Source organism: Physella acuta, unplaced genomic scaffold (genome assembly GCF_028476545.2).
Source record: "Physella acuta isolate Inbredline_101_S28 unplaced genomic scaffold, ASM2847654v3 ptg001322l, whole genome shotgun sequence".
NCBI classification, from domain to species: domain Eukaryota; kingdom Metazoa; phylum Mollusca; class Gastropoda; family Physidae; genus Physella; species Physella acuta.
The window spans coordinates 490,223-508,451 of NW_026732837.1; the positions used below are offsets into that span (position 1 = coordinate 490,223).

The window sequence follows — 18,229 nt, forward strand, 5'->3', positions numbered from 1 at the left end:
CACACACATTACACACACATACCCCACACATTACACACACATACCCCACACATTACACACACATACCCCACACATTACACACACATACCCCACACATTACACACACATACCCCACACATTGCACACACATTACACACACATACCCCACACATTACACACACATACCCCACACATTACACACACATACCCCACACATTGCACACACATTACACACACATACCCCACACATTACACACACATACCCCACACATTACACACACATACCCCACACATTACACACACATTACACACACATACCCCACACATTACACACACATACCCCACACATTACACACACATACCCCACACATTACACACACATTACACACACATACACCACACATTACACACACATACCCCACACATACCACACGATCTACCGTCCATACCTACCACACCACCCACCCCCAGTACTACTTAACAACAATCTAGACACAATGAGATCTAATTAAACTTTGAACACCCGTCTGTTGCTTGTAAAACAAATATTTTCTCTGTGTATCAATATATCAGCACCAACAGTCAGACAAATGACTTGATAAGAAACAAAGTCAGATCGATCATTAAACGTCAGTCAAGCACTAGTGGGCTGACGTTAAACGGCATCAGATCGAACTAATAAGCCGGGGCTAAATTAAAAACTCAATTATTTAACGACTATTTGTTTTCCATTTCGTTCTATTTGTCGGTCATTTTTTTAATTTTGTACCGGCGGATCTCATTGTGTTTTAACGTGGGTCCTAGGAAGTGTGGTGGGGGTGGGGGATGGGGGTGACACGGTCAGTGTTTTAAAATGTCAGGGTAATCAGAGAGGAAGTAGAGTAAGCCTGAGGCTTACATTTTCAGTAAACATTGAATTAAGCCATCTAGACATTAATAATCAAGACCTTTAAATGCATCTTCGTTAAACTATAAAGACATCTAGTATGAAGTATAACTTTAGAGACATAACAATAAACTACACCTATCCAGAACATGAGAATAAACTAGACCTTTTTAAAACATATTTAAACAATGTGAATAAGCTATAAACTTATTGAAATATTTATACCAAACAAGACTTTTAGACTAAACTAGACATTTTGAATACCGAAAACATTTTTAAAAAAACATTAATATAACATTAAAAAAAAACTACATCTCATAAACATTTATAATAAACTAGATAGTATAAGGTTTTATCAAGTTATCCAGAAAAGTGATCGGACTTGGGCTTTAAAAAAGTATAGGACCACGATAATTATCTAATTACTTTGCAGACATGATAACGCACATCATGTAGGCCTGTATGTAATACACCCAATCACGTGGTCACAAAAACAAACTACATCCATGTGTGGCCTTTGTTTTCTTTCCGACCTCAGGAATTCGGGGGCTCGGAAAAGGGTAACTCTTCCTACAGCTCACCGCTGATCCGAAGTTAAAAGAAAAAAAAACTAAAAAAAAAAGAGCCAAGTTCTCAAGTCAAAGAAAGGCAAACATGACTTTTAATTCTGGGGCAAGCCGGGCCATCTCTGAACGATACCGGGCCATCTCTGGGCGATCCTGGGCCATCTCTTGCTGGATTGCTGCAGCCGAAGACTGTCGAGCAAACTCGAATGAAAGCCGGCGACCGGAGCGAGACATTAGAAGAAGCACGCCGACCTCGCGTCGGGGGGATTTGTCTGGAATTCTAAAGCACACACCAGCCGTCCATAATGAGCAAATAATGTTGACCGTTTAAATTGTCGCATCAGGGAGAAGGAGGGGAGGAGGGGCGGCTAGTTGGATAGAAATAGCAGTCGAAATGGTGGGGGGGGGGGGGAGAAATCTGTTGCCTCCAGTTAAAAGTTTGTACTGTTGTTTTCCTAAGATAGATTCCTATTTTTTAAATCCCCCTCAACCCCCAGCCTATACTGTGTACTATTGAAAGGAAGTATTTTATATTTCGACTTTTATTTTTTTAAATTAAGGATTTTTTTTTAAAAACTTGACAGATTATCGGGTGGCATTTACTAGATACCTGCCAAGAAAAAAAGACCAACTTCTGACTGCCACGCAAAAAAAAAAAAAGACCAACTTCTGACAAGATTTTATCAGCTGATGTAACAGGCGGTTTCGGTGTTTAGAGGGTTAAAACATAAATAAAACCCACTTAGTTCAATAAACCTGAGCTAAACGCTAGTTTAAAACAAAATCATCAAACCTAATGTGCGTGTCCTGGCTGATCAAGAGTTAAAACCTTATGACAGCTGCTAAACGTTGCTTTTATTGTTTTTCCAAATTAATAAAAATGGAGGATTAGTAGAGGGGGAAGGGTATTAAAACAAAGTCAAGTTGTCACTGATTATACAAAAAATGACTGTATACTGGTTATAGTGGTAATAAGTTGTTTTGTACACAGAAAGCGGTATTTAAAAGGTAGTAATATTATTTCTATTTTATGGACTTACGAAAATGTTACGAAGCATTTCATATGTGTAAAAAAAACAGCATCTTGCGCAAGTGATACCACAGACAGACGTAAATCTAGGGATGTCACAGTTGATGCTATAGGGGCTCATTATTCTACATCCTCCCCAACTTAAAACTAACAAAAATGCAAGGACTTATGGCCGAGGTCGATTGTTTAAAGAAAAGAGAAAGATCATATTTCAGCAACGAGCAATACAAAGCATGCTATGAATCAATTTTAACGAGTTATTGGGATGACGTCAGTCTATTAATTAGAGGGATGTTTATGGCTGCTAGGAGCAGAAGACGAGTCTGGCCAAACGTGGACAGGTTTTGTAGCAGGTTGAGACACGTCTGATATCTTGATGGTAGCCGTCTGACTGGTGTTTGAACCCAGGACCTTGTGCTGGTGTGGTCTAGAGAATAAGTGATCTGGTGGTTAGATAGCAGGTCACTGAAATTTTGGGATCTGTTCGTGTTAAAATAGGTCGTATTGTTTCAGGTTTATCTGTTCAGCTTATGTAAAGTTTTATTTTAATTTTATTTTAATTTTTTTTTAATTAATTTTTTTTTTTTTGGGGGGGGGGGGGTAGTATTTAATGACATAAGAAACTTGAACAGCGTTTTGCAATACTTGATGTGTTCTTTACACCAAAGAAAAGACGAATCTACACCTACATTTTAAGTTTATCGGGTACATTAAAAATTTAAATCATGTATTTGATAATCCTGAAATTATTCAATTACCTTGTGGCTGTTTTTTTTTTAAATTTACGAGCTATATAATAATTTGAGAACCAACATCTATAGCATAACATGATAGTGGTGGTGACGTCAGATGGTAATTGGATGAAAACACTGGTCATTTTATCTACGTGTCAGTATCGTAGTGTGTGTGTGGTGTGGGGTAGTGTGGGTCGACTTGTGTGTAGATGTGTGTAAAATTAGTGTGATGATGGGTCCCAACAACCCCTAATTAGAACCTATTTCTCTGACATCTCTATCGATGTATGAAAACGATTAGAGGGGCGGGGAGGGGGGGGGGGGGAGATAATTACTGAATAAAGCCTGGCTGCATAAAGTTGTCACAAATTACTGACGTCACTTCCTGGCCCTACCCCGGGGGCGCTCGAGAATCCGATCGTGTGAAAATATACCCCGGGTGGAGACAAGCTGACATGATACCGTCTCTCCAAGTCGTCCATACAATCTCAAATAGAGACTTGAAAATGTCCTTTCGATTGCTCTAATGTCGCCGCTTAATATTATAAGATGGCGGCAAACGAGAACCAGACGACCGATAACCGCCGACAATTGTCCCGATATAAAAACTCGCCGAGAATTCACGGGGCGGGGATTGAATGTCCGGGTTTACCCGATGAATGGCGTCATTGTTTATCATGGAGTCTTGAGGTCTATCGCCTCCATTGAACCGGTGTTGTAGCGATCGGATGGTCACTTGCGCGGGGACAATGCCTAAAAGGAAACACAATACGGCCGACTCAACAGGGGGGAGAACTGTGCGACAGGGGAGATAAATGTCAAAGATTTTTTTTTTTATTCTTCTAGAGATCGATTTTTAAAGACAGATTAACAAGTTAAAGTCGTGTTAACAGATGAATGAGCCGCTTCACAGTCGAGGTAAAGAGCCAACAATTAGCAGATTTACGGCTCGTTAAGAGCCGAGGTCGTTTACCAAAGCAAATTATTCTTACATGAGATTACATGGTGGAAGGGAGGGGCGGGATGAATGGGAGAAAATTCGGGAAGAAGTGACCCAAAGAACGTAGCCGGATAGCTTCTATTTGTATGGACAATTATTTCTCATTTAGCAACCATTGCGTGTACGACATCAGTAATCTCCCCTCACGATAAAATAATTCCGCATCAATGTTTCCAGTATCTTTAAGCTTCCGGTAAAGTTATGTCCCTTTTAAAAAAAATCTCCACCGTATTTTTAGCTGATTTAACTTGCTATTTCACACATACAATTTCTCTCTTCTTACACTTTTTAAAAAAGTAATAAACCGTGATATTAAAGAGTTCTTCCGGGTTAAATGCATCCACCCCCTTTGGGCGTATGAGCGCTCCTTAATCATTAAAGCGTTATATTCTGGTGCTAGTAAGTGATCTCTGGGGTGCTGACTTCCTCCAGCGCCCGGCCAGCCAGCGCCCACTTCCTCCCGAGACAGGACACCGTGCGGAGGTCTGTGAAACTCATCTGAGGCTTGTGTTCCAGGCTTTCATGTGGCGCCATCAAAGTCACGCGAGTGTGGACTAATGAGCTACTCACCCGACATTCACCCTACTTCAACATTCGCTCTTTAATGCACGGATGCTTAAAACGGAAACGCACATTCCATATATATATATATATATCGTGATCATCATGTGTTTTTTTTTCTTTAAATTTTGTTTCATTAACAGCTTTTATTAAGCTTAAAATTCTATTACGTTTGATGAATTTTGTAATAATCATATAAGTTAAGCTCGAAACCGTCCCTGGTCGTATAAGATTAATACTTAGTTTAGATGTAATTTGTCGCAGAATACACATAAGCATGTGGTGTGACTGAGTGACTTAATATTATAGTATAAAATTGTTTGTGAGTTAAAAGCAGAATTGTGTTTTAGTGGGAACTACGAACATTGGAGATGGCCGGTCGCTTTTCTGCAAGCCGGACCAAATACATTTATACGAAGTGACATAGGTAGGTGCAAAAATAAGTTTAAATCCTAAGATAGCCGTTTGTTATGAAAGTGCAAGTAGGTAAAAAAAATGTAAATGACCGGTCCCTAATGAAATAGCATGAGTCAAGTGTGGAGAAACATGCCGGGCAATGGATCATAATGTGAGAAATCTTCAGTAGCACGTTCAAACCGCCCTTCACAAGGCGACCAAATCACACATTCATCACGTTTCTTCCGCTATGACAAATAGTCCCCTTTGCTTACCGAGCCCGCTCGTACCAGCGTAACGGTGCGTTGTCAAACCGGGGACGTAGGAAGGCGGGGAGGGGGGGTAATGGGGTTTGGGGGTGGGGGGTGGGGTTCACAACAAATCAAAAGTAAATGACGAGCATGTTGGGGGTTCTTATTCCTTGTTGATTTCTCGCATTGCTAAACGGTTGAAGATGTGGAACGATGGCAAATACGAATATTTCAGCTGAGGGGCGGGGATGAGGATGGTGGGGGGGGGGGGGGGTAATTTCAAGGGGAGGGAATCGAGAGGTCAAAAATAAAGGCACACGGAGTAATAGCCAGACGACAAAGTTTTTAGAAAGAGGAAGTTAGAGTGAGCATGGGAAAGGTTTTGGTGACTGGGGGATAGGGGGTTAATTGATGGGGACAGAACAGAAAGGGTTAACTGGTCGGGCTAAGGTAAGAGGGGAGGGGGGATGCAAGGTGACACGAACCGGAGGACCAGGAAACATAATATTACCAGCGCTCAAAATCATGTTTTGGTGTCATTCGCGACGGCAAAGCGACGTTCATTAAGCTACAATGGCACAAAGCTGTCCCCTGGCCGTTTGATAAAGGTGGCAGATTCACAAAGCGACCTTCTTGATTACCGCCTACGTCAGACAAAGGCAGCGTTCATAGGCGGCGCCACAGTTGAGTAAATTATGATGGGGGATCAGTTTCTACTTGGAGAAAGACGTAGGACGTTGAAAGCAACTTTACTTTATTAGGGAAAACATTGGAGGAGACGGGGTTTTTTTTCTCCTATAAATCCTTGCAGTTTAAAGTGTCAACCTTTTGGGTATCTTTGTTATGTTGTACAAAGATCTTCCAACCCGTTGAGGGCGAATTAAATTTCATTTATTTCCTAAATTTTTTCTTTTTTTTTAAAAATGTTTATTTAAAAAAAAAGGGAAAAAAAAACAATGATCAATGTATTTAATTAATGGTGGCGAAATGGAGCTGATTCGAATTAATCCTACTGTAATACAAACCGAAGGTTTAAGAAATAGCAGTTTAAATTCATCACGGGTTACTGTAAAAAATTCCGGTTATACTTTAAAATGAAATTTAATTACAATGCATTATTGATTAGACATAACATTGTATGATATAATATGGTTATGTGCAAATGCTGAAATGCGATATAATGTCACACCATCTCAGCCCACCACTCACATAATGTACCATAACTTTAAAAAAATAGCCTCCCTTTCTAATTAAATTAAATTGTCTCCCCTTACTAATCTCGTGTAATAACAACAATAGCGCCTGGTAAATTGAGCCAATCAGAGAATGATTAACGACGCCCGCTATCGTATCTATCGACGTGTTAAATGTTTTCAAACATCATTTAGATAAAACCCCACCTCCGTCGCTTGAGTCTCCCCGGCCCCTCCGATAACCCCCACTCTCTCCCCCGGTCTCTCCGATAACCCCCACTCATTCTCTCCACGTGGGGGTTTCCTTCCTTTTCACGGGTCTCCTACAACCCCCCTCCACCCCACCTTCATCTGGATGGTGAGTAGTAACCCGACTCCCCTTTTTGCCCACGGGATCAAAAAGATAACCAAGAAGTTGTCGAGAGCGGGTAGAGAACATAAACGACAAATAACTTCAAAACGTGGACAACGGGCCGTGCGTACGGCTAACCCAAGTGAAGGGAGAATCGCCGCACCAGACAGCTGTTCCCCGACGATTGCTGTATGCTGTTTTGACACGTGCTGTGACTCTGCTTGCCATGTGATTAGCGGCAATCAAAAGCTGATTAATCACGGGCTAATTAAAGGAAACATTTGAAATTATTTTTGATACATTTTTTAAACTCGAGGGTTTGCAGGCGGAGTTTTTGTTTAATGTTGATATTTAAGTGCAGCAGTTCGTAATGTATGGCGCAGTTTACACATTTCAAGATGTGGGTACCAAAAGCATACGTTAATTGTGAGTAAAATTAAAGTAAAATGTTCTCCAATGTAAGAGAAGTTATGAACTATTTAGATCCAGACTTTCTTTCAAGCATCTGTTCGAGGTGTGTGTGTGTGGGATGGGGGGGGGGGGGGGGGGGTGCAGTGTAATTAATTGTAAGCTTATGTCGGTTTTCTCTTCTACTTCTACTGTGATATTATATAGCATACATAATGGGGAGGGAGGGGTTTTTCCTAGTTTGATTCATCATTTTTGTGTAGAAATATGTTGGGGCTCAGCAAGTTAAAATGTCATTGTGTATAGCCTGATTAGCCTACACAGTGCACTGGCAATGGCTAGCTGAGACCATCTAGCTTACAGTTTACAGTGACTAGTGCTCACATAGCTGAGACCATCCATATTACAGATCCGACACAATGATTACATAGCTGAGACCATCTAGCTTACAGATCCAGTACAAAGGTTTACATATCTAAAACCATCTAGCTTACAGATCCAGTACAAAGGTTTACATATCTGAAACCATCTAGCTTACAGATCCAGTACAAAGGTTTACATATCTAAAACCATCTAGCTTACAGATCCAGTACAAAGGTTTACATATCTGAAACCATCTAGCTTACAGATCCAGTACAAAGGTTTACATATCTGAAACCATCTAGCTTACAGATCCAGTACAAAGGTTTACATATCTGAAACCATCTAGCTTACAGATCCAGTACAAAGGTTTACATAGCTGATACCATCTAGCTTACATTGTTGTAGAAACATTCACGTAAGAGCTTTTCATGCCCGACATTCCCACAAGATACTTATCTTTGTTTTGTTTATTTATCGCATATTGTCTTTTGTTTATTTTGCTTGCAATAAAAGCAGGGAAAGTTAAAAATATAAACCAATGATCTAAAAACTCGAATAAAAACATTTAAAAACAGAAAATTTAATGAAAATCTGGTCTGGTTTATACGTAAGTTTTTGAGTGATCAAAATTCTAAAAAACTCTTAAATATTTTTACGGTGCTTGGTCTAGCAAAAAGTTAAAAATGTATGCGTAAACTTGCTGGTCAAACCGAAGTTTTTGTGTCAGATATTTCTTGGTGCAGGTTTTAAATTACCGTGACATTAATATACGTTATAGTTTTTAACGTTGTCTGTATGCATACAGATAATTTTTATCTGAAGGCGCGCGGATGAATTCTGCAGATTTATTGGTGTTGTTATTGTTCTATGGTGAAATACACGTTTTAAACACACACAAAAGTTCCTTTAGATTTAACCTCTCAGCGTGTAGAGTGAAACTTGCCTGCTTTCTTAACACACACACACACACACATATATATATATATATATATATATTATATGTATAATATAACACGTATGATATAATATGTATAATATAACATGTATTATATAACATGGTTGATACAACATGATTTAATATGCATGAAAATGAAAATGTGTAGTTGTTTAAATTAGAGATGAATGCATAGATCAATATGAGATTGTGAAGAATGAATATTGCACACTTACAATTAATAGCACAATCAATAAACAATAAAGAAAAATATTGATCTAGTATTCTAGTATAGTGTGGGCTAACGAGGCGTGTAAATAAGAAAATTTACTTACACATGTCAGTAAAATATATCTTAAGATGACACCAATGTCTATCTATTTAAGATAACACCCTGCCTATCTACTAGAGATGACACCCCTGTTTATCTACTTAAGATGACACCCATGTCTATCTACTAAAGATGCCACCCTTGTCTAGAGGCGTCTGTTTAAATGGCAATGTTTTATTTTATTTTATTTTAGATAAACATACTATAGTTGATCCGATTCCTGTTCCTACGTCTACAAAATGGTGATTATTGTTTTCACATATCCCCCCCTCCACCCTTATCCAACTTATTCATTGTAATTTTATTCTATACAAAGTTTTTAGCCTTTTTCAATACGTCATTACATTCTGATGTCCATTTTTATTTAACAGATGTCCGTTGCGTAACGATATCACCTACACAAACAACCATTGGTTAATACAAAAATGTGAATTGTTTTTACAGGAGTGGTGTACTTTAAACATTAGACACTACAACATTGACCCCCCCCCCCCCACACACACACACACCACATCACTACCACACTCGAACGTTACGTTGTGTAACGATATCACCTAGACAAACAGCTATTTGTTAATACAAAATGTGAATTGTTTTTTACAAGAGTGGTGTACTTTAAACATTACTGCAGCGTTGACCGCTCCCCTCCCCCCCCCCCACACACTCCACATCACTACCACACTCACACGTTGCGTCACACAAGCCTCTAGTCACGCGAGCCAGTAGCCTATCAATTATTGAGTAACCGACCAAACACATTTACCCCGGTTATTACTTTATACCGCGGTCATATTTTGATCCAGTTATGCAACAGACGAAAATAAAACCAACCAATCAAATCGTAATTAATCTGGGATTTAACCTCACGAGGCGCATGACCACGGGTGTATTTTATTTTAATTCACCCAATCAATGAAAGCTGGAGTTTTATGCAAGAGAGGGAGCTGGCATTTCCCTCCACGTTTCTGCCAGGCTGGATTTTTCTGGGCCAAACACCTGACCTCGCATGTGGCTAGTTCACGTTTTTACCACACTACCGGCGAGTTATTTCCCTTTCTTTCCCTCGCCGCGCGTCATGCGACCACTGGCAAGCGTGAGCAGTGGAAGGTGTTGTGGACTCGTCCTCTTTGACTCACGTGACTGTTTCGTAAGAGTTAGACTTGGAGACAGTCACATGACCAAACTCTCGTGTCCTATGTAAGCTCGCTTTCATTCCCACCAAGGCTTGTTATCACAAAGTATAAAAGGCGGGGCGAGGGGGGATGTTATCACCGCGTTAAGATGGGTGGGGGGACCACGAGATAGTCGCACGAGCGTACAATTATACAGGGATTAATTATGCGTCTTACGAAAGCAGATCCCACGTGTTTATGTTAGCGTCGTTGTATTTTGTACTAATTATTGTACTAATTAAGTGTTGATTATTTCATCCAAAGCGAGACCGCTGAACTTGTCATTATTTTATGGCACCATAGAAATAATCTGTTCTTTGTGTTTTGTCTGTGATATTATATCAGATAAAAGATATGTTTTCTGTATTAGTTTACAAAAATCGTGTCATTTGATGTTTAGACCGGTTATGTAATCGCAAGATGGTTGAGAGGTGGGGGAGTAGGGGTTGGTGAACTGTATTTGGGCAATGCTTTGTGTGACATGTGTTAATACATAAATTTATATTGGTCTAGTATTTGGTCTAGCTGTTAAAGGTCTAGAATTTGGTCTAGATGTGAAAGGTCTAGTATTAGGTATCTAGGCTAGAAGTCTAGTGTATGTTAGGGTTAGAATTAGAAGTAAATAAACTATAATAGCAATCTTGTATTAGGCTAAACGAACATTGAACAAGGACACTAAAAGTATAGATGTAGAGTATATTATAGTTAACTTTAAAAATCGACCACACAATAATAATTGCGTTAAAACAGCTGAGTAGCGCAAACTGCATTTCATTTTAATTAATTTTAAAAAAAGCAATTTTATTTTAATTATTAAATTCTGAACAGTTTTATGTTCTTTAATTTTCAGGTTTTTTTTATTGCTATTCATATCGTCATCATATGAGCCGACATAATATTTAAAAAAAAACTTTCAGTCATGAAACACGTGTTACATTTACATATTTTTAGCTTAACATTTGATAAACAAAATCGACCAGCGCATTTTTTTTTCGCATAGAAATTGACACCCACTAAAATCTGGTCCCTGCTTGGTCTATCATCAGCGATAAGATAAAGAGCTAAATATTACAAGAAATGGCTAATTGCGTCCTTTGATAAGGCGCCTGAATGTAATGGGTACAGGAATGTCAAATAGAGCGTAAACCAGAAGTAATAGATAAGTGGATGTTGTTTGTTAACTCTTTCATTCTCTCTGTAACAGATAATTAATTGTTAATCGTCGCTTCTTTCTATTTTATATATTTTATTCTCTCTATAACAGATTCTTGATTGTATTAGCGTTTTCCTTCTCTATATAATAGATACTTGATTTGTTTAACTTTTTCATTCTCTCTGTAACAAATAATTAATTGTTGATTGTCACTTCTTTCTACAAAAGATAATTGATTGCTTACTATTTCATTCTCTCTAGAACATATACTTGATTGTTAAACTATTTCATTATCCCTGTAACAGATACTTAGACATTATTTATCAAGTTCTCACTATTCTATATCTATACTTAGAAATAATTTTTAACTGCCACCAACTATACCACACTCTCCGACTTCCTCACACACACGTACACACACACACTAATTATAATAATATCAAAAGCTTAAAAATATGTTCATTTAAAAAAAAACATTGTTCGTAGATTTTAATTAACTTTTAGTTTTAATTGTTAAAACATTCAGAATTATTTTTTTTTAGCGATTAATTCATTTCGTCTTGGTTAGAATATTTTAATTTGTGCCAAAGAAATTAGATGAGGGGGTGGGGGAGGAATGGAAGGGGGCCGGGTAGCGCAGTGATGTTTTAATTTAATCTCCTAGCTATTTGCTTACAAACAGGCGGGGGGGGGGGTATAAATATTTCCTGGCAATTAGGTACATTTTGTGGAGTTTCTGTGAACAGATTCACCTAGGTCGAACCACCAACACATTCGTAGACAGGGTAGGTATGTGGCAGAGAGCAGGTGCCAAAGGCTATAGAACAGAGATCAGCATTCGAGTTCACCCAGCATTCACCCAGATCACACATACACACACACACACACGCACACACACGCACACACTCAGAAAACCCTCAGATCACACACACACACACACTCACAGAAAACCGTCACACATACACGCTTAACACATTCACAGAAAACAATATGTACTAATTTTTTGTTTCTTTCTGAATATCCGTTTTTTAAATTTGTGTTTTGTTATGGAAGTATGGTCGTGTAGTCTTTAAATGTTAATCCTATCGGATACAGATCATTCAAAAGATGAAATCCTATCAGATACAGGGCATCCAAAAGATGAAATCCTATCAGATACAGGGCATTCAAAAGATGAAATCCTATCAGATACAGGGCATTCAAAAGACGAAATCCTATCAGATACAGGGCATTCAAAAGACGAAATCCTATCATATACAGGGCATTCAAAAGATGAAATCCTATCAGATACAGGGCATTCAAAAGATGAAATCCTATCAGATACAGATCATCCAAAAGATGAAATCCTATAAGATACAGAGCATTCAAAAGATGATATCCTATCAGATAAATGACATTCAAAAGATGAAATGGAAATGTAAGGACACAGATGGCTTGTTGGAATTTTTGTGAGATTGACCCAGAGCTAAGGTGTAAGGGCTTAAGATAATTGGATTTGTTGAACCTAGATCCTATCTGGCAGCTTTTATCTAGTCAACTAGTACCTGGCTAATAATTCCGGTTGAAATATACTATTTAAAGTTTGAAAGTGGGAGTTATTAAATTATTTTAATTAGTTTATGCTAAGTTTTCATTGTGTTTTTTTTTTACAATAACTAATGCCCAACTAGATAAGGCTTGGTAAATTGAAATTCATATTCATAAGATTTTTAAAATGAGGGTAATATTTAATTAGCTATTAAGTTAAAACTATAAAAATTTAAATGATGATTACTTTTGAATTCCTTTCATAGACTGATAAATCTGACGAGAAGTTTTTCATTCCATTTTAAATGTACATGTACTTTGCATAATTCTGTAATTATCTAACGAAAAATACTAATTTTAATATTATTTTGTTATTTTTTCTTTTACGGTAAACATTTTATTTAATTATACATTAGTAATCTTCAGTAGCTTTCTACTAGGGATCTGCCCAAAGACACGTTACGTTAAAGGACTGCTGTACTTCATTTAAAAGAAAAATGGCGTCTGAAGCGTGGAGCATGATTGGAGAGAAAAAAAAATTAGATATGTACCTCCCATCGAAGCTATTGTGAGAAGCAGATGGAATACCACCATCCAGGTAGAAAACCACCATCCAGGTGGAATACCACTATCCAGGTGGAATACCATCATCCAGGTGGAATACCACCATCTAGTCGGAAACACCACCTGTGTTTTTATCCGTGATATTTCACTTCTCAAAGATGTATGCTTTAATTTCATTTGAACGGTTTATCCGACCATCCGGGCAATAATAAATTTAAAAATGGAAAACAAATGAAAAAAATGTTAATTAAAAACTTAATGAGATGATATAATAATTGCTTATTTAAAAACTGCGACCATCCTGACCCGTTCAACAGGAATTTAAGAATATATATACATTTTTACAAAAAACATTAGTTGACAGAATGCTAGATTAGACATTAGATTGTATATTAGTTTACATGATATACTGTATACTACATTGAATGCTAGATTCGACATTAGATTCTATATTCGTTTACATGCTATACTGTATACTACATTGAATGCTAGATTCGATAATTTGATTGTATATTCGTTTACATTCTATACTGTATACTATATTGAATGCTAGATTAGACATTAGATTGTATATTAGTTTACATGATATACTGTATACTACATTGAATGCTAGATTCGACATTAGATGCTATATTCGTTTACATGCTATACTATATACTACATTGCATGCTAGATTCGACATTTGATTGTATATTCGTTTACATGCTATACTATATACTACATTGCATGCTAGATTCGACATTTGATTGTATATTCGTTTACGTGCTATACTGTATACTACATTGCATGCTAGATTCGACATTTGATTGTATATTCGTTTACATGCTATACTATATACTACATTGCATGCTAGATTCGACATTTGATTGTATATTCGTTTACGTGCTATACTGTATACTACATTGCATGCTAGATTCGACATTTGATTGTATATTCGTTTACGTGCTATACTGTATACTACATTGCATGCTAAACACGACAGTACATTAAAGTTTGCATGCTAACTTGTATATAATTCTTCAACCAAATTTAATTTTTTTATTTTTTTTTCATTTTACAAACAAAATTTATTATAATGAGATGATTGTGTGTTATGTCAAAATTAAAATTTAGTTTTTTCCTTTTCATGCTGTGATGATTTCTTTCGAAGATATCCTGGCCACAAGAGAATCCAGTAAACAAAAATTTGATAACTCCTCTTCTGTTACTTTATATACCTTTGTGATTAATTTTGTGTCTGCTATTTTCAGAAGTTGATCTAAATGAGATGGCTCTTTCCCCAGCAATTCAGTTATTTTGTTCAATGTTTTCTCATCAGCATCATCCACAATAGCTACAAACACACTTTTGTCTGAATCTGATGCACCAAAAGATCGAAAAGATTCAGAAATATTTTTGCTCGGTGAAAGACTATATAAAATCTCTGAGTGCACATTCTTTGTTACCAGTGAGTTTGTATGGTGAAGGTGGACTGCCTTGTTGGCTGCTACCAAAACTTGAAATGGATCAATCACCATATTTGCTTTAAGAAGACTTGCTTCGATTAAACCACTCATGACATTTTGCCTAAGGATCTTGCATGACTCTATATCAGCAAATAATGCTAGAGTTATTGTTGAGTCTTCGTTATATTTTTTTAAAAGACCTCAAAGATGTATTTATTAATACACAACACATGCCTTTAATTAAATATTTCATCATTGTCTTTGCCACTTTCACTTTCTTTATCGATTCTGTTTTCTAATCTTTAAAAAAACTTTTAATACAAAACACATTAGGAAAAAAAAATCTAATACGAAACACATTAAAGAAATAATATCTAGAACACGTTCAGGTGTGGGGGAGATCTTGACTTCATTAAACTCGTTAAGACAAAAGTGGATCAATAAAATGAGTTTGCTGGTGATTATTTCCCCATTGATGTGTGTGGTGTTATGGTTCTTTGTCCTGGTTGTCGCCCTTCTAATGGGTATTGTGACGATGAACGTGTGAGTGCATATCGGCCTAGGTAGGTGTTCATCAAGGTGTCTGTAGGCTCGAGGGGTTTGGACTCAATCACCACAACGGGGTGGGGGTGTGGCGGAATAAAAGACCTCCCCCCCCCCCCACCTCCCCATTTCCTATCACTATCACACGGACCCCAATCACCAAATAAAATAGGAAGGACAAATTAAAAAAGTGTTTAGCCGTACCATGAAATTAAAAAAAAAACCGTTGGAAATCTGTTTAGAACCGATACGATGCCTCACATAAATCCTAACCTTAAATCTAACCATACTATAACTAAGTATAAAAACAACCTGTGGTGTGGTTCGAATACTCGCCAAAAAAATAAAAAAAAAACTACACGGAAATGACAACATTCTATTTTTGAGTATGGATGATTAGTGAACACTTAGTTTGGATTGCATTGTAAGCTCCCAGTTCGCGGGGTACAATTTGGTTTAGGTTATAACCTCCCAGTTAGTGAGGTACAGTTTGGTTTAGGTTATAACCTCCCAGATATGGAGGTATAGTTTGGGTTAGGTTATAACCTCCCAGTTAGTGAGGTACAGTTTGCGTTAGGTTATAACCTCCCAGTTAGTGAGGTATAGGTTGGGTTAGGTTATAACCTTCCAGTTAGTGAGGTACAGTTTAGGTTAGGTTATAACCTCCCAGTTAGTGAAGTGTTTTCAGTCACCCGGGGACAAACGTGAGTACTGATTTCACAAGGAACGAAGTCTATGAACAAACGCATGTTCGCAAATACCTGGCATATTTTTTATAAACATACTTACTTGGTATGTGGGACCAATCCCGGACAACAGAAAACTAGTTTTTATTTAAAGTCGTACGTGCCTTTGTTTGTCTATTTTAATCAGTTTATTTCTGACAAAGCAGGCATTTTCACTTTTAAATAGATCATCTTAAAACGAAAAACAGGACATGCATTGTTTTGAATAAATAAGCGTTGAAAGGTAATTATATCAAAACAAACGTATTGATTAAAGCGTACTGCTGACATTTTAATTTTGTTTCGTTTTAATTTATAATCATAAACGTTAAAAATAATTAATACAATCCGCACCAGAGATCGTGTCAACTTAAAAAAATTATTTTAGCATACAGCAAGCTTGAACGTCATGTTGTCAATAGCATACATCTGGTGAGTATACACTTCCCTTTTTAGCTTGTAGCATACAGCAAGCTTGTACGTCATGCTGTCACAAGCTTTAGCATACAACTCGCGTGTTCACATTTCTTTTATTTATATCATACGGTTTGCTTATTTATATCACTCTTCATGCCGTTTAACTTATTGATTAGTCTACAGTTATGTTTTTCTTCTATTCGACAATTTCAGCATCAACAATCTGACATTATATTCTATCAAAACTTAGAAGCAAACAAACTGTCTACAGTCTATTTTCTTTTCCCTTGTATGCCATACATTAAGAAAATAAAAAACACGAATTCCAAAAAATATTCGCCATCTTTTAACAAGAAACCCCTTCCCATTCTATTATTCTCCACCCCCCAACCCAACCCTGCCCATAACACAAAACAGTCCACGTAAGCTCCGTGAAATTTACACTACCAAAAAAAAACCTTTTAAAACAACAATGACGATTAATAATAATAAAAAGAAAATAGCATGTCGCTCAAGCGCATTTTCAGGATTCTGGAAAATCATTTTCACCCCTCCACCTTCCCCCCTTCTCTCCAAACTCCCAGAATTCCACCCTCTCAAGCCCCGGCCCCCGTCACGTGACCGCGACTTTATTTATCTAGTTTCATCACGATACAGCTTGTGGATGAATGGCGCCAATAAAGTCCGGTAACCGATACCCTCCTGTGTTCAGTTGGTTCCACTTAATTACCCGCATGTCTGCTCGCACGGGCCCCCACAGACCCGCACAATCCCCCCACAGACCCGCACAATCCCCCACAGACCCGCGACCATATCTGTGGTTTGAGCTTTTTAATCGCGCTCTTCATTACGTTTCTCAAAAATTTAAACTCATCAGATAACACTGATTTTTTAGTTAGATTTTAGGCATTGATCAAGGCATTCATCCAGCAGGAGTAAAACTATAGGGTAGGTTAGAGGTCAACAACCGTTTTTTTTAGAGGAATTGAAGGCCATTTTGTACATTATCTCCGTAAAAGGAGCCGTATTTTTAATAATTTAATGTATAATGTAGTAAGACATTACTCAACGTCGTTAGATTCGTCTCGCTTTTATCATACAAACCGTAATTGGTTTAGTTGTTGTTGTTTTTTTTTATTAACACGTTTTTATTAACTCAGCTTCGCGTGTGTTTGTTGTTAAAATTGACATCGAAAATTAGCCCACTTCTGATTGCTCTATAGATCTGAAATCTGGCATGTAGGCTACTTTCGCCTAACAATTTCAGATGCAATCATAAAAACTAGCAATTAGAGACCGTAATTAGCTTAATTTAATTACGCCCAAAGGACCATAAAATTGAGGACATGATTTCTAAAGATACCGACAAGACTGGAGGCTTGTTGACACAGTTACTTCGGCCCCAATCGATGTGAGCGCGCTGGCCGTGATCGTATAGTGGTTAGTACTTCGCGTTGTGGCCGCGACAACCCAGGTTCGAATCCTGGTCGCTCAAGATTTTTTTAGTCCGTGTATTTATAAACACTTAGTCAATTCATACTTAATCAAGTCATTAGATAAAGTAGAAAATAAACTATATAAAAAACTTTTTTAAAAACCACGTTTTTCATGTGTAGCAACGGACTAAAAAGGAGAAAATAAAATACTTAAAAAAAACTTTTTAAAAAACCACGTTTTTCTTGTGGACTAAAAAGTAGAA

The 18,229-nt window shown here is 37.4% G+C and overlaps 2 protein-coding genes across 2 annotated transcripts in view; both read right to left on the minus strand.

The window, feature by feature from the left end:
- Nucleotides 1–18,229, minus strand: part of LOC131958372 (endophilin-A3) — a 130,176-nt gene that overhangs the window by 93,323 nt on the left and 18,624 nt on the right. The gene's annotated exons all lie outside the window — the stretch shown is intronic.
- The window catches only part of LOC131958374 (AT-rich interactive domain-containing protein 3C), an 83,086-nt gene that overhangs the window by 53,202 nt on the left and 11,655 nt on the right, over nt 1–18,229 (minus strand). The gene's annotated exons all lie outside the window — the stretch shown is intronic.